Source organism: Carettochelys insculpta, chromosome 11 (genome assembly GCF_033958435.1).
Source record: "Carettochelys insculpta isolate YL-2023 chromosome 11, ASM3395843v1, whole genome shotgun sequence".
Classification (NCBI taxonomy): Eukaryota; Metazoa; Chordata; order Testudines; family Carettochelyidae; genus Carettochelys; species Carettochelys insculpta.
This window is the reverse complement of record NC_134147.1, coordinates 3,910,995-3,934,133: the sequence shown is the minus strand read 5'-3', so window position 1 is coordinate 3,934,133 and position 23,139 is coordinate 3,910,995. Positions and strand designations below refer to the sequence as shown.

The window sequence follows — 23,139 nt, the reverse complement described above, 5'->3', positions numbered from 1 at the left end:
TATATACCTCTATCATATCGCCCCTCAATCGCCTTTTTTCCAAACTGAAAAGTCCCAGTCTCTCTAGCCTCTCCCCATATGGGACCCTTTCCAAGCCCCTAATCATCTTAGTCGCCCTTTTCTGAACCTTTTCTAATGCCAATATATCTTTTTTGAGGTGAGGAGACCACATCTGCACGCAGTACTCGAGATGTGGGCATACCATAGTTTTATATAGGGGAAGTATGATCTCTTTTGTCTTATTATCGATCCCTTTTTTAATAATTCCTAACATCCTATTTGCCTTACTAACTGCCGCTGCACACTGCGTGGATGTCTTCAGAAAACTATCCACTATAACTCCAAGATCCCTTTCCTGATCTGTCGTAGCTAAATTTGACCCCATCATGTAGTACGTGTAATTTGGGTTATTTTTTCCTACATGCATTACCTTACACTTACCCACATTAAATTTCATTTGCCATTTTGCTGCCCAATCACTCAGTTTGCTGAGATCTTTTTGTAGTTCTTCACAATCCGTTTTGGTTTTGACTGTCCTGAACAACTTGGTGTCATCTGCAAACTTTGCCACCTCACTGCTTACCTCATTTTCTAGATCATTGATGAACAAGTTGAACAGGATCGGTCCCAGGACTGAGCCCTGGGGAACACCACTAGTTACCCCCCTCCATTGTGAAAATTTACCATTTATTCCCACCCTTTGTTTTCTGTCTTTTAACCAATTCCCGATCCATGAAAGGACCTTTCCTCCTATCCCATGACCACCTAATTTACATAAAAGCCTTTGGTGTGGGACCGTGTCAAAGGCTTTCTGGAAATCTAGGTATATTATGTCCACTGGGTGCCCCTTGTCCGCATGTTTATTAACCCCTTCAAAGAATTCTAATAGATTAGACAGACACGACTTCCCCACTTTCAATGAACATAACTAAGAAGAGAGGTAATTTCTTGCTGGAATGAAATGCAAAGCCTACCTAGATGGGTCTCGGTGAGAAACAGCAGACAATAATCAAGACTTTCAAAATATAAATTAATGAACTATGAGTTAATCAATGGATTTTAATTATTGGAGTACTAGGTTTAAACTCCAACACTGGATTTTTCCTCAGGGTTAACTCCCGAAGCCCTTCCCTAGAATGGGTGTGACCGCAAGGCAGCGGGGGTTTGAAATCAAAGTTTACCTTCTCCTAGGTGAGCGACTGACCAAGGCTGACGAGCCTCACCTATGCGAAGCAACTGGTTTTAAGGCGTCAGCGTGCCGCCTTTTGCCCCTTCTCCTGTCAGTAGAAACGGTTCTGCCAGGCTTAAAAACTAAGCCACACGAGAAGGCCAAGAGCTGGACATGGTTGTCAGAGGCTTTTTGAGATGCGCGCCATTGAGGGAATTTTATAGGCTATGGGAGCTTATCCCCACAACCACCCTCGGCATGACAACCTTGGAACCTGTGGCAAGATAGCACCTTATTGGCTGGGGGCTGCCCAGTTTGAGGCGGGTGGTAGCTGTCCAATGAGGCTACGATGACCCCTCCCACTGTTGGAAGCATACTGTATGGAGGATGAGCTGTTGCCCATGTAGCAGATCCCCCCCCTCCATGTTGTTGATGAATCCAAAGGAACGGCGAGCCGATGCAGTTTGGTATCAGCAGCATTGCAGGAGTTGCCAGGAAGATGTCAAAAGTAACATCAGGCTGCCTGCGATGCTGCTGATGCCAAACTGTACATGGGCATGGGATCTGCTACATGGGCAACAGCTCATCCTCCATACAAAATTTGCCCAGGCATGCGCCCTGGACAGGACACTCCAGCGTTGCCTCACAGCGTCGGCGTAACACGGGAAGCAACAGTATACTGGTTATAAGTCATAGCTCGTTGGCGAAGAGCTTGACGCCAGGGGTTGCTTCCGACGGTGGGAGGGGTCATCGTAGCCTCATTGGACAGCTACCACCCGCCTCAAACTGGGCACCCCCCAGCCAATAAGGTGCTGTCTCGCCACAGTCCATTTGCTTCACTGGGTGCATGGAGCTTAGGGATCAATCCCAACAGGTGGTCTGAAATCTGTGCACCAGTCAAAAAGAAAAAAATACAAAAGTGCTCGGTTCTTAGACTGGGCACCTGGAATGTTAGAACCATGATAACTGGAGTTTCAGACAACCTTGAAGACATAGATGATATCCGCAAGACAGTGGGTTATTAACAACAAACTGAGAACGTGAAAAATGGACATTGTTGCCCTTCAGGAGACAAGACTCTCATCTTCTGGCAGTCTAAAGGGAAAGATTTCACTTTTTTCTGGATGGGAAAACTCCCTAGTGAGACCAAAGAGCATGGCGTGGGTTTCACAATCAAGAATAGTCTGATTGGCTCCATCACACCACCCACAGGGCTCTCGGAAAGGCTTTTACAACTCTGGGTGCAAACATCTGCAGGCCTGACCAACATCATCAGTGTCTATGTTCCAACATTGACCTCTTCCCAAGAAGCTAAGGACAAGTTTCATTATGAGCTCAGCATTGCAATCAAAGAAATTCCAACTCGCGAGCCACTGATCATTCTTGGGGATTTTAACGCAAGAGTTGGTGCTGACCATTCCAGCTGGCCCACGTGCTTAGGGCAATTCGGAGTTGGGAAGTTAAATGAGAATGGGCAGCGACTGCTGGAGCTTTGCTGCCAGCACAGTCTCTGTGTTACCAACACCTTTTTCAAGACCAAGCCCCAGCACAGTGTGTCATGGCATCATCCCGGGTCCAAACACTGGCACCAGCTGGACTTGATCCTTGTAAGGCGCACCTGCATAGGCAACGTCAAGCTGACTCGCAGCTATCATAGTGCAGACTGTGACTCTGACCATTCACTCGTTGCCAGCAAGATCAGGCTTCAATCTCGGAGGCTGTATCTAACAAATAATGCAGGTAGGCCACGAATCAACATCTGCATGACCAAAGACCCCGAGAGGGTTGCACAGTTTACCTGTGCCCTTGATGTGGCCCTTCCTGGCCCAACCAGCGCAGATGCCAGCGGAAGGTGGGCGTACCTTAGGGACACCATCTGCAACACAGCGATGTTGACTTTTGGTAAGAAGCAGATGAAGTCAGCTGACTGGTTTGAAGCACACTCAGAAGAGCTGCTGCCCATCGTTGAGGAGAAGCGGCTCGCAGCGGCAATATGCAAGACATCCCCTAGTGAGAGGAACTTGCAGATACTCAGGGCCGCTCGTGGTAAAGTCCAAAGGATGTCCAGGCGCTGTGCTAATGATTACTGGCTTCAGCTCTGCTCCAGAATCCACACCTATGCAGACAATGGCAACATAAAAGGCATGTATGATGGAATCAGGGAAGTCACTGGACCAATTCAAAATAAGATTGCTCCCCTGAAGGCACTCAATGGAGAGATCCCTAAGGACCGCTCCAAACAGATGGAAGGGTGGGTGGAGCATTACTCAGAGTTGTATGCTTCAGAGAACACTGTCACAGAAGCAGCACTGAATGCCATTAGGTGCCTTCCGACTTTGTCAGAGCTTGACAGTGTACCAACAGCGCTGGAGGTCAGCCAGGCACTTGACGCACTGGCAGTTGGGAAAGCCCCAGGTAAAGATGGCATTCCATCAGAAATTCTCAAGTGCGCTAAGAGCAGCCTGATTCCAGAACTGCATGGCCTGCTGTGTCAGTGTTGGAAGGAGTGGAAAGTACCACAAGACATGAGAGATGCCGACATAGTCACTCTTTACAAGAACAAGGGTGACAGGAGCGACTGTAACAACTATTGCGGTATATTCCTCCTCAGTATCATTGGAAAGCTCTTTGTCTGGGTAGTATTAAAGAGGCTCCAAGTCCTTGCAGAACGAGTCTATCCTGAGTCACAGTGTGGGTTTAGAGCTAAAAGATCTACCATCGATATGATATTTTCCCTTAGGCAGCTGCAGGAAAAGTGCAGGAAACAGCAAAGGCCATTATGCATTGTGTTCATCAACCTAACCAAGGCTTTTGACCTTGTTAGCAGAAATGGTCTTTTTCAAATTCTGGAAAAGATTGGCTGTCCCCCCCACCCTGCTCAATGTTATCAAGTCTTTCTATGAGGACAAGAAGGGAGTCATTGTCTATGATGGATCCACCTCCGAACCTTTCAGTATCCACAGTGGAGTGAAGCAGGGTTGCCTTCTGGCCCCTACACTTTTTGGAATATTTTTTTCTTTCCTGCTCAAATATGCCTTTGGTTCAGCCACAACAGGCGTTTACCTTCACACGAGATCTAATGGCAAGCTCTTCCAGCTGTCTAGGCTAAAAGCAAGGACCAAGTGCAAACAAGGTGCTTGTGAGACTTCCTCTTTGCGGATGATGCAGCTATTACAACTCATACACAGGAGGAACTACAGCACCTCATGAATCGCTTTGCGGATGCCTGCAAAGAGTTTGGGCTTATCATCCATATCAAGAAAACACAAGTGATGAGTCAGGACACTAACCATCTGCTTGCCATAAACATCAACGATCACCAGCTGGAAGTTGTCCACGAGTTCGTTGACTTGGGCTCCACAATATCTGACAAGCTCTCTGTTGAAAGTGAGATTAACAAACTTATCGGAATGGCTGCCACCACACTATCCAGGCTAACAAAAAGAGTATGGTCCAACAGGAAACTCACAGAGCACACCAAAGCACAAGTCTAGAGAGCTTGCATACTGAGTACCCTCCTGTATGGCTGCAAAACTTGGATGCTGAGCTCCAGGTATGAAAAGAGGCTCAACTCATTTCATATGCATTCCCTGAGATGCATCCTGGGAATCTCCTGGTGGGACAAGGTGACCAACAACACGGTGCTCAAACGAGCAGGGACTTGCCACCGTGCGCACTTTGATCAAACAGAGATGCCTGCGATGGCTAGGTCACATCTCCCGCATGCAGGATGGTCGCATACCTAAGGATTTGCTCTATGGTGAACTGGCGACAGGGACCAGGCCGGTTGGAAGACCTCATCTCTGCTTCAAAGATGTGTGCAAGCGTGACTTGAAGGCTGCTAACATCAGCACTGCCACCTGGGAGACACTCGCCACCGATCGATGCCTGTGGAAGCAACGGGTGAAAAAAGGACTGTCCCAGTATGAAGACAACCTCAGGCAACAAGCAGAAGAGAAAAGAACCCTGAGGAAGTCCCGCCCCCAGTCCATCAACCAGGGCTCAGTGTTCTCCTGTACCCTGCGCGGAAAAGACTGTCACTCAAGAATCGGACTTTACAGCCACACTAGACGCTGCTGTCGATCCAACCCTGGGTGCAACAACACACCATAGTTCTCCGGGACTGACAGATGCCTACCTACCTAGGTTTAATCTGAAGTGCCATCATCCCCAGAATGTCGGTCGTCAATGTTTAGAAGTCTTCCCCACAAACCTTAAGGTCGTTTCACATTAGGAGAATCCTGCACAGTTGTGTCAAACTCTTTTGTCACAACATCCAAGCTGAGAGTCTCAGGCAAGGATGGTGAAAGTGAGGGATCACATTTTGTGACTGCCTTCTGTCCTTTGGAAGTCAGAACTCTTTTCTAATTAATGGTGAGGATTTAGTTTCAAGTGCCTTTCATGAGCACAAATATGAACCTTTACCGAGGGCAAAAAACAAAAAAATGCTAATGTGAACATCAAATGTAGTGAGGCGACTTACAAGAATTCAAGAGGAATCTGTAATTGACACTTAGCTATATTCCTTCTATGGCTTCAAGGATTTTTTGTTGTTTTTGTTTGAATGTGGTTAACTGGGGTGACAGGTAGTTATTTTAACTAATTTGTGTTTCTATGGAAACCCAGCATTTGCAATGACATTGTTACTGTATGCTCTGTAATTCTCCCCTGTGGCTTCTAGCCAATGTGGGAACTTAATAATTCATGAGCTCTAAGGCTGCATTTGTTGGAAAGCAAACTGTGTTGCTTGGAGTTGTTTTTCGTAGCCAAACTCATTTCCATCACAAATTTGGGGTTCTTTTTTCCAAGATGTCTTTATAAAATTCACTCCATAAATCAAGACACAGCATTTTTGCAGACTGTCTTTTGAAGCTGGGGTTACTGCAGGTCGTATTAACAAGGCAACTGATGACTAAAAGAGAACATAAACACTTGTGTGAAAATGAAAGATTTTACTAAAAGTCTGTGAATCATATTTTTTCCTTTTAATGGCCATCATTATTTAGCCAAATAATTTTTAAACTAGGAGAGCAGCAGAAGTAATGCTTCTGGCTGTGACTGTTTAAAGGAAGTTGAGTCTTCTATTCCTTGGATGACTTCTGTAGCCCATTAGAGCCAATACAAAGTACTAAAGTTTGCTCAGAATAGCGTGGCTCCATAAAGTCTAGAGTAAGGGGTTGAGTAGGTTTATAAGTGAAATGTGAGCTCTTCATAAAGGCACAGTGTCCTTCTGAATACACCCTTCGTCCTACATGATTCATTCTCTCTCTCTCACACATTGTGGAGGCTGAGAATAGAATGGCTTGATCATTTTGCCTTCATCCTGTGCAGAGGAGGAAGATTGTAATATTGGGTCATGTCAGACAGCAGTTGTGAGAAACTGGATAGATTTTGCTAGAAGAGAGTGGCTAAAAATAACAGAAAATACACTCTTAAATTTAATTCAGGGAATGCTGGTACTGTGACTCCTGAGAAATGGACTATTATATCTTCCAAATCTAATTTTGAGCCAATTAAAGTTCTGCCCTTTAAAGTGGGGCAGATAACATATACTCATGCCTCAGCTTATTTGATGAAAGGAAACCTTTAAATGAAAATAAACTGTTTCCCTAATTCTGCAGTCAGATGTATGGAAATGCCCTTCTGCAGAGACCTGGTAATTTTTTAATAGAAATCAACATTGAAGCCTTATTTTGTCATCTTTCAGTTTGTTCCTTTGACTATAGAAGATATTTGTGCTTTCATTAGCCTCTCATTCCTTACTGCTCTTCATTTCCTTCTTTTGTATCATTTAGCCAGTATCAGTTATAAAATTATGACATCAGGAAATGACTGGGTTGTCACCAGAAGTTTATGATTTTATTGTGTTGTTATGGTGGTCCTTTTTAAGTACAAATATTTTAATAGTTGGCAAATGTGATAAGAAAATAGTAGTAAAAGCATCTGCATAAAAATGAATCTAAGTCCTATATCTACACTTGCCCCCTTCTTTGAAGGGGGCATGGTAACCAGGGTGATTTGAGATTACTAATGAAGTGCTGCGGTGCATATGCAGCACTTCATTAGGCAAATTCTCCCCCTCTGCAACTTCGAAGTGTCAAACTTTGAAGTGCCGGCATGCGTGTAGCCACAGGCCCTTTGAAGTGCCTTTCCTCCTCAAAATTTTGGGGATTTAAAGGCACTTGGAAGTAGTGTGGGCACTTCATAGCCTAAGAGTTTAGTGTAAGATCATCACTAACTCTACATAAATGTGCAGGTGAGCAAGGGGTGGGGGCTAAAGACAGATATTGAGATCCACAACTCCAATCTCATAGTGTTCCACTGAGTTGTGTCAATGTTCTGGGATACCATACACTCTTCTAGTTCAGTGTATTTCCTCCCCAAAGCTAGAGAAAGCCTGAGTCAGTATCAGTTTTCCAGACTGCACCCTCGAGAGCACAACTAAATGCTGCTCTTGCTTAGGGCAAATCATAAAGTGACAATCTAGTCCTGTGGTAGGCAGCCTAGGCTCATGAGTGGGCCACATAAGTGGCCCTCCTTCATCTCAGTGGGCTGCAAGATTGTTGTAACCAAAACGGTCTCCCAGGAAAGTGTAGATTTAATGACTGTGCTTGCATACCTAGAATTTGCAAGGTGTGCCAGTTGAACCGTGGAAGTGCTTTGACTGAATGCACAAGGAGTGCACAGCTCTCACAAGTCAGCGTTGTGTGCAATCAGCACAGACCTCACTTCACGTGCTTTTGCTATATGTGCATGTCACTTTAGTAGTGCTGGTAGGAAATATACTAGGAGGCATGAAGTATGTAAATACAAACACATATTAAATGTAATTGATTATTTTTAGTGCCTGGTCACTTGCCTTGTCTTGAGTTTGAAGCAGAGCGCTCTTTGATCAAAGAAGATTAGTCCTGATCCTTTCTATGAAGTAACTCCCAGACAGAAAACTAATTTAAGATATTGTGAAAGCTGGAGGTGTAAAACATTACAGACATGTAGTAATTATCCCAAAACCAAGCATTACTAACTCAGGAAGTTCAGTGTTGGAGGTATGCTTTAAAGACATCAAGACGTGCTGCAGTGAGAAATGCACAGGTAAAGTACCCAAACAACTGTAACCATGCCTTGTAGTTCTCTTGGTTTATATTCAGTATGCCTCAGGTGGCACATGACCAGGCTTCATCACCATATTTGGTCCACTAAAGCATAATGGGCTGAAGTTGTTTGGCTGCCAGCTCTTCCCAATTTGTGTGATCAATGCTTCCTTCTCACAGTATACTTTCAGGGTATCCTTTTAGTGTTTTATCTGTTGCCACCAGGTCCTGTTACCATAACTAAGTTGAGAAAGTGGACTTGTGTCAGAAGGTAGGTATCAGTCATTTGCACACAATGACCAACTCATCATAGTTGATGTTTCATAATCTTCTCCTCAACCCTGGTGATGATAGCTGCAGAGAGAATGCTGGCATTGGTGCAAGTCTTCCTATCTGATACAAATAATTTACATAATACAGTGTTGTGTGTACCAATCCAGAGGCTTAAAAGATGGTTGCATTATGTCACCCCCATCTCACGCATAAAGAAGAGTGAGGATGCATTGTAGAACATGGTCTTAGTTTCCATCATCAAGTCTCTTTAGAAAGAAACTACAGAGCAACTTTCCAAAGGAGATACTGGCGCAAAAGAGCCTATGTTCAACCTCCACATTAAGATTGTCTAGTAAAAGAGAAGTAGCCATGTTAGTCTGTATTCTAACAAAACAAAACAGCAGAAATGTAGCACGTTAAAGACTAAAAAAATGATTTATTCAGTGATGAGCTTTTGTGGGACAGGTCCACTTCATCAGATCAATTGCATTTCCAATACAGACTGGCATCTGTAAGTACAGACGTCCAAAAAAATTGCAATAAAAACTGACCAATCAAGTACATAGGACTGAAGGAGGGGGTTGAGGGGTGGGGGATGTTAAGTGTCTTGCCTGAGATAATTACTAGCATCAGAGGAAGGGAAACAGTTTATGTAATGTATGAGGTCATTGTTGTCTCTGTTCATACCAAGTGTTAATGTGTTTATTTGAATATGAACTCAAATTCACAACTTTCTGTATGTAATCTGTTCTTAAGATTGGCTGTTTGCAATAGATGACTACCAAAGTAAGGTATCTTAGTAGCAGATTGAAGAGCTGGCCAGTGATGTGATACTCAGTCCCAATTCCAGAATGGCAATCACAAATAAGAATCAAGATTCCAATAAAATAGATGGTGGGAAAAAGGTTGGGGCAATAACATAGCCTTGCTTAAGACCAGTACAGATGATGAAAAGGTCAGTCTCCAGTCCATCACAGACAGCAGAGATCCTCCCATCATCTAGTCGTCTGAGAACATGATTGAGCTTCAGTGGACAATCAAGGACTACCAGCATTTTCCATAATGTTTCACAACTGATAGAATCAAAGCTCTTAGACCAATAAAGGCCATAAAATGGCTGGTGGTGTTCTTTACACTTCTCTTGGATTTGTCATGCAACAAAAAATCATGTCAGTGACCCCTCCCCCAAGACAGCCTGCAACCACATTGGGATTAGTGAAGGGTGTCTTTAGCAAGAGTAAGGAAATAGTTCAAAAGGATGTGATTAAGGATCTTTCCAGCAATTTTCTATTAATCAGAAAAGCTCATTTTTCAATTGGCAAGGTGAATCCTCTAATCAGCAAAAATGAGGGATTTATCTTAAAACTGTGGTTCAAAAGAGGCTGTGTGACATCAAGAATCAGTGACAGGAAACAAAGGTCATTAGGACCCAGAGTTTCAGCTATCAACATGAGAAGATTTTTTTTTTCGAACAACAAAAGTCATGTACAGATCATGTTCAAAATGCCCAGTCCCATTGTGATCCCTACCCTTCTTAATGATGATGTAGCCCTCGAGCAAAATTGAAAGGAGCAGTGCAAGATTCTGTTGTACTGTGAACCTGAAGCCTCACCACCACCAAGTCCATTTCTTAACAACCAGTATTAAAACCTTTTGCTGACCCTCCATATATTGAGGAAGTTTGGTGAGCCATAATTCAGACTAGAAACAACTATATGCCAAGCCCAGGGGGCTGCCCCGTGCGCATCTTCAAAGCTGGTGGAATAGTAGGCATCCTTCAGTCTGCATAGACTATGGATCGCGCCCTTTAAAGTTTCAATTGAGGACTTCATTTACAGTGTCTATTGTGACTATGAAGACCCACACGAGAGTGACAGTCCTTGCTGCATCTCTTGCAGATGTAGTGGGTGTCTGGCAAGTCCTTATTGTGCTTTCTGTGTGCTCACTTCTCCTCTGCTAGCTGTCTGATCTTCATCTTGCCCTTCTGAAGGCCCTTGTGTAACCCCTGCCTCCATCTGCCGCGGTCGTCTGCTAGTTCTTCCCAGTTGTCCAGCTCGATGTCTACCACTCTGAGGTCCCGCTTGCAGACATCTTTGTAGCGCAACTGGGGGCGTCCGGGAGGTCTTTTGCCAGAGGCTAGCTCACCATACAGGATGTCTTTAGGAATCCTTCCATCATTCATCCTGTGGACGTGGCCAAGCCAGCGGAGTCGACGCTGCCTGAGGAGGGTGTGCATGGTTGGGATTCCAGCTTACTCAAGGACGGCTGTGTTGGTAACTCTGTCCTTCCATGATATTCCAAGGATGCGCCTGAGGCAGCGCAAGTGGAAGACGTTCAGCCTCTTTTCCTGACAGGCATACAGGGTCCAAGTCTCGCTGCCATAAGGGAGGGTGCTGAGGATGCAGGCTCAGTAGACTTGCATTTTGGTCTGAGTGTACAGCTTGTTGTTATTCCACACTCTCTTGCTGAGTCTGGACAGAGTTGTGGCCGCTTTTCCAATCCTCCTGTTTAGCTCAGTGTCCAACGACAGGGTGTCAGTGATGGTGGACCCGAGGTAAACGAACTCGTGGACGACCTCTAACGTATAGTTGTCAATGCTGATTGATGGGGATTCAGCAACATCCTGACCGAGTACGTTTGTTGTCTTTAGACTGATGATAAGCCCAAAGTCCTTGCACACTTTGGAGAATTGATCCAGCAGTTTTTGAAGCTGGTCTTCTGTGTGAGACACTAGAGCAGCATCGTCTGCGAACAGCATGTCTCTGATGAGGACTTCCCGCACCTTAGACTTAGCTTTCAGCCTTGCAAGGTTAAACAGTTTCCCATCAGATCTTGTGTGCAGCAATATGCCCTCTGTTGAAGATCCAAAGGCATGCTTCAGGAGGAGTGCGAAGAAGATCCCAAACAATGTCGGAGCAAGCACGCATCCTTGTTTGACGCCGCTCCTCATTCTGAAAGCATCCGATAATGCGCTGTCATATTGGATGGTTCCTCTCATGCCTTCGTGGAACGACTGGATCATCTTGAGTAACCGTGGAGGACAGCCTATCTTATGGAACAGTTTGAACAGACCATCCCTGCTGACCAAGTCAAAGGCCTTGGTCAGGTCGATGAAGGCTATGTAGAGTGGCTTCCTCTGCTCCCTGCACTTCTCCTGCAGCTACCTTAGAGAGAAGACCATGTCAATGGTAGACCTCTCTGCATGGAATCCGCACTGCGATTTGGGGTACACCCTCTCAGCAATCTTCTGGAGTCTGCCAAGGATGACGCGAGTGAACAGTTTACCAGTGACGCTTAAGAGGGAGATTCCACGGTAGTTGTTGCAGTCGCTTCTGTCTCCTTTGTTCTGATACAACGTTACAATGTTAGCGTTGCGCATATCCTGTGGAACCTCACCCTCTTTCCAGCACAGGCACAGTAGCTCATGTAGGGGTTCCAGGAGTGTGTCCGCAGCACATTTGATTACCTCTTGTGGTATACCATCCTGACCAGGGACCTTTCCTGCTGCAATGCTTTCAATGGCTCTCTTCAGTTCACCCACAGTCGGTTCTTGATCCAGTTCGTCCATTACTGGTAGGAGCTCGACGGCATCGAGGGCTGCGTCAACCACAACATTCTCACGTGAGTACAGCTCGGAGTAGTGCTCAACCCAGCGCTCCATCTGTTTGGCTTTGTCAGCAATGACTTCACCAGATTTGGATTTCAGAGGTGCCATCTTGTTCTGGGTGGGTCCTAATGCCTTCCTCATATCGTCGTACATTCCTCTGAGATTACCAAAGTCGGCACAGGTCTGGATGCTGCTGCATAGCTGGAGCCAGTGGTTGTTGGCACAGTGCCTGGCTGTCTGCTGTACTGTTCTTCTGGCCTCTCTAAGCACTTGTTGGGTACTCTGGCTCGGTGAGCGTTTGTACTCCAGGAGTGCAGCGCGCTTCTTTTCAATGACTGGAATCATTTCATCGGAGTTAGCTTCGAACCAGTCGTTCGTGTTTCTAGCTCTTCTTCCAAACACCGACAAGGCTGTGTTGTAAACTGTATCCCTCAGATGTTGCCATTTGGATGTTGCATCGGCGTCCCCAGGGCCACTGTGCAGATTTTCCTGGAGGGTCTCTCTGAACTTTTCAGCTTTCTCCGAGTTTGCCGTCTTTCTGGCGTCAATGCGGGGCCTTCCAGCAGGTTTAGAGTGGTACAGCTTCTTGGGTCTCAGCTTGAGCTTGGAGCAAACTAGCGAGTGATCTGTATCACAGTCAGCACTATGATAGCTGCGTGTCAGAAGGACGTTTTTGAGGTTATCACGCCTAGTGATGACCACGTCTAGTTGATGCCAGTGCTTCGAGCGTGGGTGCCTCCACGACACTCTGTGCTGTGGCTTCGTTCGGAAGAATGTGTTTGTGGTACGTGCACAGTTCAAGGAGACGCTGTCCATTGTCATTCATTTTTCCCACACCGAAGTGTCCTAAGCAGGAAGGCCATGAGGCCCAAACAGCTCCAACTCTTGCATTGAAGTCACCCAAGATGTACAGTTGTTCACGAGCAGGTATTTGTGCTACAGCAGCACTAAGCACGTCATAGAACTTGTCTTTTACTTCTGGTGTGGTGTACAGGGTTGGAGCATAAGCGCTGATCAGGTGGACAGGACCGCCGCAAGTTTGAAGCGTGATCCGAAGAAGTCTTTCTGATCCGCCCATGACTAAATCCACCATTTGTAGAAATAGTGCTTACACAAAAAGTTTATCAACTTGTTAGAATTTGGGCTAATGAGGAAGTTCCACCTTACCTAAATAATGTCAGTATTGTGACCATTTTTAAGAAAGGGGACAAGTCATAAACATTAAGCAGCTCATAACAAACTTTATTTATTAGTCCTGTAGCACCTTAAAGACTAACACATTTATTTATGAGGTAATAAACTTTCATGAGTAAAACTCACTACTTCTTACCACTATAATGGGTGCAACTCACCGCCATGGCACTTTCTGCTGTTCGCACGGGAATTAGTTCATCCAGTCTTGGGAGCACCCTCTTCTGGCTGGTTTTTCACCTGCTTCTAGGTCCTCATCTTCCAGAGAGCCTCAAGCCCCTCATACCCACTTTGCCTCACTGACCTACTGCCAGTCTTCATCTAGCCCCATACCTCAGGGACAAAATATTGTCTCAGATGGGCGCGCATCATTGCCAAGGATTGTACCTGCTACCTTCTGCTACCCTGACTGCCTCTCTGCTGCCCTAGTACCATTAGGCCTTGTCTCAGGCCCTGTAGCCTGTGGCTTGCCTGCCCAGAGCTTCCCTGGCTCACTCTGCCTTTCCCCAGCATTGCTCTGTCCATGGTAGCCAGCTATAGCAGGCAGCTAAGGCCCGCTCCCTCCAAAGCTAGAGCAAGAGCGTTTGCTCACCATGGCCAGCCATCTCCTTTTTACAGTCCTCCTGGGCTCTGATTGTCTGCTACAATAATTCCCCCTTATTGGTTCCCAGGACAGCCCAATTTTTAACCCTTTCTCTGCACATGCAGGACTACTACTCTGCCACATCCACAAAAGCTCTTGATTACCTAATAAATAAATGTGTTAGTGCTACAGGATTGCTTGTTATTTGTGAAGTTATAGACTAATATGGCTACACCTCTGAGTCTATATTTATTAGGGTTCTCCTTTGTCTGTTTCTTTAACGCAGGCAATCTGCAAGCTGGAATCTGTGGTGTGTAATTTTAAATGTGGGAGAGGAAGAGAAGCATACATTTATTATATACATTACACTTATCGTTGTCTTTTTTACTGTGGATTTACCAGCAATATTTAAGTAAAGTACAACTGGAGTACAGTATTAAGCTACTCTGGAATAGCTTTTTTCGAAATAACACCTTATGCATAAAATATATTTTGAAATAGCACTTAGTTTTATAACCTATTTCAAAACAGAGTCATTGGATGCACTATGGCTTATTTCAAAATAGGCTCTGTTTCCTGTCTAAACAGCCACTACTTTGAAATAGGTGCTTATTTAGTGAGCATGCAATTCCTCAGGTAATAAGGTTTACCAATGTTGAAGTAAGCCAACTGCTATTTTGAAATTATTTGGATATAGTGGTTGTGTTGTGGAGATGATAGAATAGTTATTTTGAAATAGTGGGTGCTATTTTAAAATAACTTTGTGTAGACCTACCCTAAAAGATATAGTTGTAGATACGGTGTAGCTGTGTTAGTCCTAGGATAAGAGAGAAACTAGGTAGACAAAATATCTTTTATTGGACCAACATCTCTTTATGGAATGGGCAAGCTTTTGTGCTTCATAGAGCTCTTCCTCTTGTATTCAGCTTGAATACTCTGGTTAGAAGGTGGACTGTGTTGCTTATCATTAGGGATTGCCACATGTTGTAGGAGGCCACATAAAATGAAGTGAGTGGTTCACACTTCTGCTGCTTTCATAGGACAAAAGAGATTAGTAGTCAACAGGATGTTACCAATTCTTGCGATGATCCCCAAATCAAATGTCTCTCTTGATTTTTTAAATGTCTAGTAGAGTTATGAATTGAAGTTCCCAGGCTTGTCTTTTGAAGGTGTTGTGCACGTTTCTTTTGAGGATGAGGATGGGGAGATCAGATATGGAGAGAGAGTTTTGTGGAAAATGTTCATTTGCAGGTGGTACAATGTTTTTGTCATGAGGAAGAGCTCTATGAAGCTGCAAAGCTTGTCCCTTTCACGAACAGAAGTTGGTCCAACAAAATATATTATCTCCCCCTTGATATCTCTCTCAAACTCGGTTACTGTACACAGATAGTGCGTGAAACTGGGAAAGAGGAGTGGAAAAATGCAGATATAGACTTGTACCTAGAATGGGCAACTGGAAACGCCACAAAGCACAACTTGAAATAGGAAGTAACTAGTAAGTAGGTAAAGAAAAAAGCAATGACATTCTAAAGCTGATGTGACAAATCATGTTTTAATAATTCATGGTGACTGGGAGTCAGCAGAGTTGAACAGAGGCAGCTTTGCTCAGTATGCACCACGTACTCTCAAGTTCTGCAGGACAACAAAATACAATAGATTCTGCTACTTCCCCCTCCCTTTTTTGTCTTTTTTTTTAAATTTGTTTGAAATAGAATGTAAATCAAATCTTAGCACAGCCAACCTGGCCATTCAAGATAGAAAACTAAACTTTATTTCTTGTCCACATGTTTTTTTCAAATATTTTTGATTTATACTTTACCTTTACACTTGCTTAGCACCTCACATTGCTATCTGGTCATAATTTCCAAGTTTACTATGATTTGAAATGGAGAACCAAGGTTGGTTGGGTAAATTATTAAGGGTATTTCAACTTCAGTAGAAGGGATTATTAATTTGTTTTTCATGTCACAAGGCAAATTCCAGCAAAATGTGTAGCCTGGAAAAAGAAGAAACTACATGAAAATTTGATACCTGTAAAAATAATAATTTTATAAGAATATGTTTTAGACTCTGAAGAAATATTAACCAGTTTGCATATGAATACACTGGATTGTATTTGGTGGAGTTCAGCTTTTTTTAGAATTTGCGACAAGCCCAATATTTTGAGAGTAGTAAAATAATATAGTCTAGTGGTTAGAAAATTGTACTTGACAGTCAAAACGCCTGTGTTCTATTTCTGCCTCTATGACTAATGTGGTGTATATCTCTCGGGTAGCTCAGATACTCATTCTGTGGGGGTACTTTCCTCATCTGTGAAATGATGATTATTCCTATGTCACAAAATGTTAGAAAGTGTAACGAATTAATGTTTGTAAAGTTCTGTGAGGCCTTTATATAAAGGCAGTATAGAATACATTATTGGCAGATAAAATAACAGATTCCTTCCCAAAAGAGCTTATACTGGAAGGGCCAAATTCTTTTACTGAAGCTGTGTAGGAGAGCCCCATTGAAGTCAGGCACAGAGACCCACCTCTCAAGATCCAGTTGTGGGATCCAGGTCTATAGTATGATTAGGTAAGTGAGGTATGACAATAAATAGAAAGTGATGGAAAGCAGTGTGGGAAGACGAGTATTAAATAATGAAAGAGCATATTCTATCTTTGTGTGCTTTAGTGTCGTATACTTGTCTCAGTCCTTCTATAGATTTATATTTAAGAGAAGAAAAACTGTTTTGGAGTTTTTGGGTAGTGCTCAGAGTGGAGGAGGGCTTGGGAGGATGTATTAAGATACACATTGCTGTAAGTTTGCAACAAACCCTCCGTTTAATACATTTGTTGGCTTGCAGCTTGCAAAATGAAATATTTTTCTGTATCGTTTTCTTATCTGAAAATAAATTCTGCCATTAGAGAAGCTCACTCAGTATCTCCTTAGTATTCTCAATTTTCTGCTGATAAATTAGTAAGCAACAGTATAGCAAACATGAAATGGCTGTTCTACAGCAGTCTTTTTAGATGAATGCTTACTGATTTTATAATATTGAGAGATTAGTTTGCTTCCTTGAATCCACCTAGGCAGCTTTGCCATGTAGGCATTCCACTTGACGGAGCGGTTGAAATTATAATGTGTCTTAAATTCGAGCTGGCAGAAGCAGCATGGTGGCCTGTTTTGCTCCCTTCCTAGCAAGCCCTGTTGTCTTTGTGGGATGTGCCATTCTCCTTCAATGCCCTGTGGCAGAACACAGTTTAATGAGAGCTTATGCCAGTGTGCTCCCACCAAGTGGACTGTTGCAAATCGCCATAGCCTGGCTTTTACCAGCAGAAATAAAAATGAAACATATCCAAGATCTTGTTTATGGATATAACTGAATATTCATGCATTTCATATCTGTATTTGCTGAACTAGGACACATTTAACGTGGTAGTGAGGAGTAGTTATAAGATGTACTTTGTAATAGTGTAGTAGACAGCAATGAAGGATTTACATCCAGCAGTTACCAGAAAAAAAAAAGTTAATATTCTTAGGTACTAGAACTATTTATAGTTTGGTATGTGGGGTTTACCAGGTCATTTGAGGCCTTGTGGTCCTATCGCACCCCACCCCAAAGAAAGGAGCAATGAAGTTGGGTGGAGAAGAGGTGACATAAATTGTAATTGCAAGAGAAATGAAAAAGTAAGTTGTCTCATATAACTGCAAGGCTGCATAATAAAACTGGTTTAAGAATTAAAATAGCTTCATCTGTGAAAGCAAAGTCTGTGCAGAGGTGACCTAATAACTATTTTTTAAGTCTTTCTGAAAATTATATTTGGGAGTATAGGAAAAGTCTCCTTTGTATAGTTCAGCTGTTCAGGGAATGAATCTACTTTAGAAAAGCTATCAGTTCATTAATATCTCTTAAAATTAGTGCACAACTTTAAACCAGGAAGTGTAACTCTTATCTGGAAGTTACCATGTAAAAAGTCACTGTCTGCCCCCTGCGTTTATCAGTGTCTGAGTTTGCGGAAATGCTCAGGTCCACAGCTTGAGTTGAAGCTACTTCCATCCAAGTGGTTAGAGACCAGTGAAGAAGTACGGAGCCTGTTTTGGGTTGTGTGTGTCACTATGTGGGTAGAATAACGGCAGATTTTAAGAAAGCTATTGGCTTGACTCTGACAATCTTGTTAGCTATTGATCTCTGTCTGCTCGTCCTTTTCAGGCAGAATTGTTGGAAAGGTTATGGCAAAATAGGTCAGATGATATGTGAGCACTTTGAGCTCATCCGGGGGCAGCTTTAGGGAAAATGGTACCCTGATCAAGCTTGTATTTTGTTGCTTCTGCCCCCGAACTGCTTCCCCAGGCCCCTCCCTCACTCCTGGATTTTTCTCCATTCGGGATTCCTGTGCATTCCCTCATTGTCCTGGGGCCCCTCTGCCTCCCCATCTATTGCTGCAGAGCCCCTCTGCCTCTGGGGAGCTCCCCACTCCATGGTTCCAGGTGCCTCCCAATCCACTCCCTCTTCATACTACACTATCTTCCAGGCTTTCCACCCCTCCCCAGCTTTCAGCCATGCTGCCTTTTCCCCTTATTACCTCAAGATCCTGTCCATGGTCTCATACCCTAGGCACACCCACTTCTTGCCTCTTGACCACACTGCCCACCCCCCCGCAACCACAGCACCCTATGCTCCTTATCCGGCAGCCTTGCTCCTAGTTGTCCACCCAGCACCCTGGTATGTGTCACAGGAAACCCCTGTCCTAGAACAAGGGAAGGGCTAAGGAACTGTGAATGCTGGACAGAAGAAGGTGGTCGGGCCAGAACTGTCAGTCCCAGTCCTCGTCATGGTATTCTCCTGGTGGAATCAGAGCAGCACCCTGAAGGGACCTTGAGGCTGATATTCCAGGGGGTCCAATAGTATGGATCTCATGGGGTGAGCTGGAACAGTAACAAACCCTTCAGCTTCCTCCTGCCACCCCTGGGAGTCACCTCTTTTCAAGGCTAGCCCCTTGTACTTGCCCTCCACCCATTGCCTGGTGACTCCACTTTTCCCTGTGCCGTGCACCAAGGGCATTGTGCTGCTCCAGCTCTGGGCAGATGCCATCGTCATCCACCAGTGCACTAAAATGTTCTGTTTGCGGGGGCATTGCTACCTCAAACCTTGCCCAGAGCTAAGCTTCCGAATGTCAAAGTTGGAATTTCTAAAATACTTAATGTTAGCCTAATTCTGCTTTCATTAAATTCAGTTGACTTTATTGGGAAGAGTTGGGCCAACACTGAACACTTCTGAAAATTCCACTTCAAACCTTTTAGGATTCATTTCTTTCTTGCTACATCGGCTGCAGCTGTAAGGACATCTGTTCAGGGAGATATGCAAGTGAGAATTTTTAATATAACCTCTTTCCTTCACATATACACAGAAGCTTGGTGCATACAGAAGTATTTTGTGCCTATGGGGGAATTTGTCACTCTTGTTTTTACTCTCTTTACTTTGATATTTACCATATTGTTTATGGCTTGTATGGTGGATGATACAAGTGTAAAAAGAAACAGCAGAGGCAAGAAATGTGCCCCAAAAGCTTCCTGTCCTGTGGGTTAAGTTTTAACTTTTGAATAAAATGGTCCTTTACCCCAAGTGTATTGCAGGATGACAAAGGCCTTGTACTAAGACTCTACTTTTTATGTCCTAAGAATTTTATTTCACAGGGACATCCATTTTAAATCATATTTTATATTATTGGGTCATATGATCCAGTTTCAGCCAGAGAGTGGCTGGCTGATCATTTTTGGTACCAAAAATATTGATAATTTATGAGGCTGTTTTAGTGCAAACCTTACTAACTTTATATACTCATGTCTCACCCTACGTTGTCTGTTCATGGGAGTAATAAAGAGGTATAATAGCATCATAACCATTTGTAAACATAGAACAGAGTAGAGATTAAAAATATTTTCAAATTTAATCTCTTATGCTAAGAAAGAAATATTTGTTTATGGACAGCTCTATTGCTGGATGCAGTGTAAATATACTTCACTATGTTCTGCATCAAATTAAAAGATCTATTTGTATTCCTCAGAAGTCCTGGCTGAACCATTCTACTTATGAGTAGTAGAACAATGCATTGACAATCTGGTTTAAGTCATCAGGTTGCAGTTTTTAAAGTAAATCTAAAATTTAAACTTACACTATATTTAATTCTTATAAACTTTGTGTTTATATTAACAAAGAAAAATATATTGCAGATTTTGTCTCAGTGAATTTAGTCAGGGCTGGCAATGGAGGGAGGGCAAAAGGGGGAACTGCTTAGGGGCCTGGCGATTCACAAGGGAAGGTAGAGCCCCTGCCACCCCAAACCCTCCCCTTGCACCCAAGGCCCTGCTACCTTGCCAGGAGGCCTGGCAATTCTGTCAACCATTCTGAATTTAGTTAATCCTTACAAGAGTTGTTTATCAATAGCAGTTGTTCACAGATCTAGGGTTTTACACATGGGGAGGAAAGGGACTGGGTGAGTCATTCCCTCCCTAGTCCTGTAGAAAACTGTGCAGTGATGAGAAAGTTGAGGACAGTATTAATGTAGGAAGTAAGTTTTTGCCATACAATAAACCACACTTTAAGGCAGCTGTCCATAAAGGTGCTTTATAGGCCCACTTCATAGGCAGCTGCCCATAAAGGTGCTTTAAGTATGTCTTTCCTAGGATCTGTGCTCAGACAGGCACCCAGGAGAGTAAACTGCAGGGGTCTGGCATGTAGATTTGAATCATAAAGCCTCTTTGTTCTGCAGATAGGTTAATGAAGCAGTGCTCTCCACAGGAAGGAACAATCTGATTCTGGGCTCTTATATATTTTGAGTGGCCATCTTACGCAGTTTTTAAACATCATTGAAATGGCAGGGTAGATGGCACAAAATAAGACTGTGGAAAGTGATTACCATATGACCCTCTTTGAACTGGCTCAATACTTTCTGAACTACTGATTGAAAAATTGCAAGATTTGTCCATTATATATGCCCTTGACCAGCCTAATGGGGATGGTCACTAGGAAACAAAGTGTTTCAGATGCTATCCCAATCCATCTAATCCTATTATTTTCCGTATTTTAAGTTTAATGGTGAAAATTAATGCCTTGCTTGAAAAACATTAATAAATAATTGCTCAAGCTCGGAAAATTTACGAGTCATACATATTCTAATTTGCACGTCTGAAAGCTGATAATTATTTAGATGTGTATAGTCACAAGTCCAGCAAATATATAATCAATACTACTGATCTTGGTTTTGTATATATTCATAAGTAATTTCTCTGTCATGACTCTTATGGAAATACCATATCATATCTACAGTAGTGGTTTGCAGCCCCATTTTGTTGATTTAGACACCATCCTGGATATTGAATTTGTAAATTATAAAATTTTGGTAAATCCAGATTTTGGTTAGAACAGGGATTCCCAACCCATGGGTCACAACCCAAACATGGGTTGTGATTAGATTTGGTAAGGTTGCCAGCTGGGTGGCTCCAAGCCACATGTGGCTCTTAAAGGAGCCATTTGTGGCTCTAACACCGCTTGCTCCTTCAGTTCCCAGTCCCTGCCCTGCTTTGCCGCACTGAATTGAAACTCAATTTAATTGGCTTAATGAACAGCAGGAGGGATCCAGCAGTTCAATCAATTAAATTGAGTCCCATTTCAGTGCAGCAGGGCAGGGAACTGCCCGCACTGCAGGTGGGAGAAGGGAATAGGAGGGCTGGGGGAGCCGCTCAGAGGAGGAGGCCCAGCAAAGGAGCAGTGGGGGGGGGGGCGGCAGCGCACAGAACTCATGTGCAGGAGGTGGGCGGTCAGGGCAGGGAGGGGCTGAGAGGGGTTTAAGCTTGGGGGCAGAGGGATGCGAAGAGGATGGGGCCTGAGAACTGTCCAGTGCTCTGCATCCCAGGCATGGGGCTGTGGGGTTCCCTGCCACCTCCTGGCCAGGGATCCTGCAGCTAGTGCTGCCAGCCAGGGCTCTTCACTGCAGCTGGCTCCCAGTTGCAGGGCTGCCAGGGTGCCCGACCCCCCACTCCAATTTTTGGAAGTCTTATGTGGGACAGACAGCCCTGGCTGGGGATCCCATGGGTAGGGCTGCCTGTCCCACATAAGTTTTCTGAAAAACTGGCAACCCTAGCTGAGAGAGGTTTAAGCCTGGGAGTGGGGAGGGTATTTTGGGGCTGAGAGGGGTTTAAGACAGGGGGCAGGAGAGTGCATTTTTCACAGGGGAGAACCTCCTCCCCCTTCCTGTTTTTAAAGTGCCTTGTGTCACAAAGTCTTCCTGAATTATCAAAATGGGTCCCCCATCCCCGCTGGCTTAGAATGAGTAAACATTTTGGACACATTTTCCTCATCTCAGTACCCTTTTATTTCAATTTCTTATGTTTCTGAGTGAATTTCAGTAGTCATAAAAGTAGAATGCAGACAGAACTTACTGGAACCAAGCATCATGCAGCAGAGGCTGTGGTGGTTTGTTTCACACAGCTCTGCAAATGCACATCACTTCTTATCTGACATACCTTCTGACCCCAAACAGCTCTAACAATGGATATCAGTCCTCTATTGCAACATTCCTACTACAGTAAACCTCCGATTTGTGTGAGAATTATGTTCTTGGGGAACCAGATGTAATTTGAATTTTGCGTAACTCCAGGAGGGGGTGGGACCATGAGCTCCACCCCTAGGGGGCTGCCGGGGTTAGAGTAATCCCCAGCAGCAATGGGACTGGGAGCTGGCTGGGGCGCAGCACTCCACACCCTCCACTCAGCCCCAGGCCAGCCTCAGCTCTGGGAAATGCAGAAGGAGGAGGTGGCTCTGGTGCCCCCGATGCCCCCTGACACACACAAGCATGGTCACACTCTCCTTTCCTCTGCTGGGAGCAACCCCTGTGCTCTCACCATTTGCAGCACTGGGGCTGCTCCACTTCTGCTGGCCACCACAGGCTCCAAGTCATTAAAGGGTCTGCAGGGAGGCAGTGGCTGGGGGGGTGGCAGGGATGCCATGGTCTCTCAGTACTGAAAGGACGGTGGCTGGAGCAGGAAGCCTGCCTGCCCATAAGGGGAACTGCAGCTGCCAGCTGGAGCAGGAAGGCTGTGAGCTGCCTTCAGCCATGCGCAATGCCTGCTGCACCTGCCCCTCCTCACCCTCGGAGCTGCAGCCCTGGGTGGCTATGAGGAGGGAGCTGCTTCCTGAGGAGCTCCCAAGCCAGCTGGCAGGGTGTTGCTGGTGGGTGGGTCCTGT

The 23,139-nt window shown here is 44.4% G+C and overlaps 1 protein-coding gene across 1 annotated transcript in view; it reads left to right on the top strand.

Annotated features, from left to right (window-relative positions):
- DOCK3 (dedicator of cytokinesis 3) overlaps positions 1-23,139 on the top strand; it is a 428,244-nt gene that overhangs the window by 207,537 nt on the left and 197,568 nt on the right. The window lies entirely within an intron of this gene.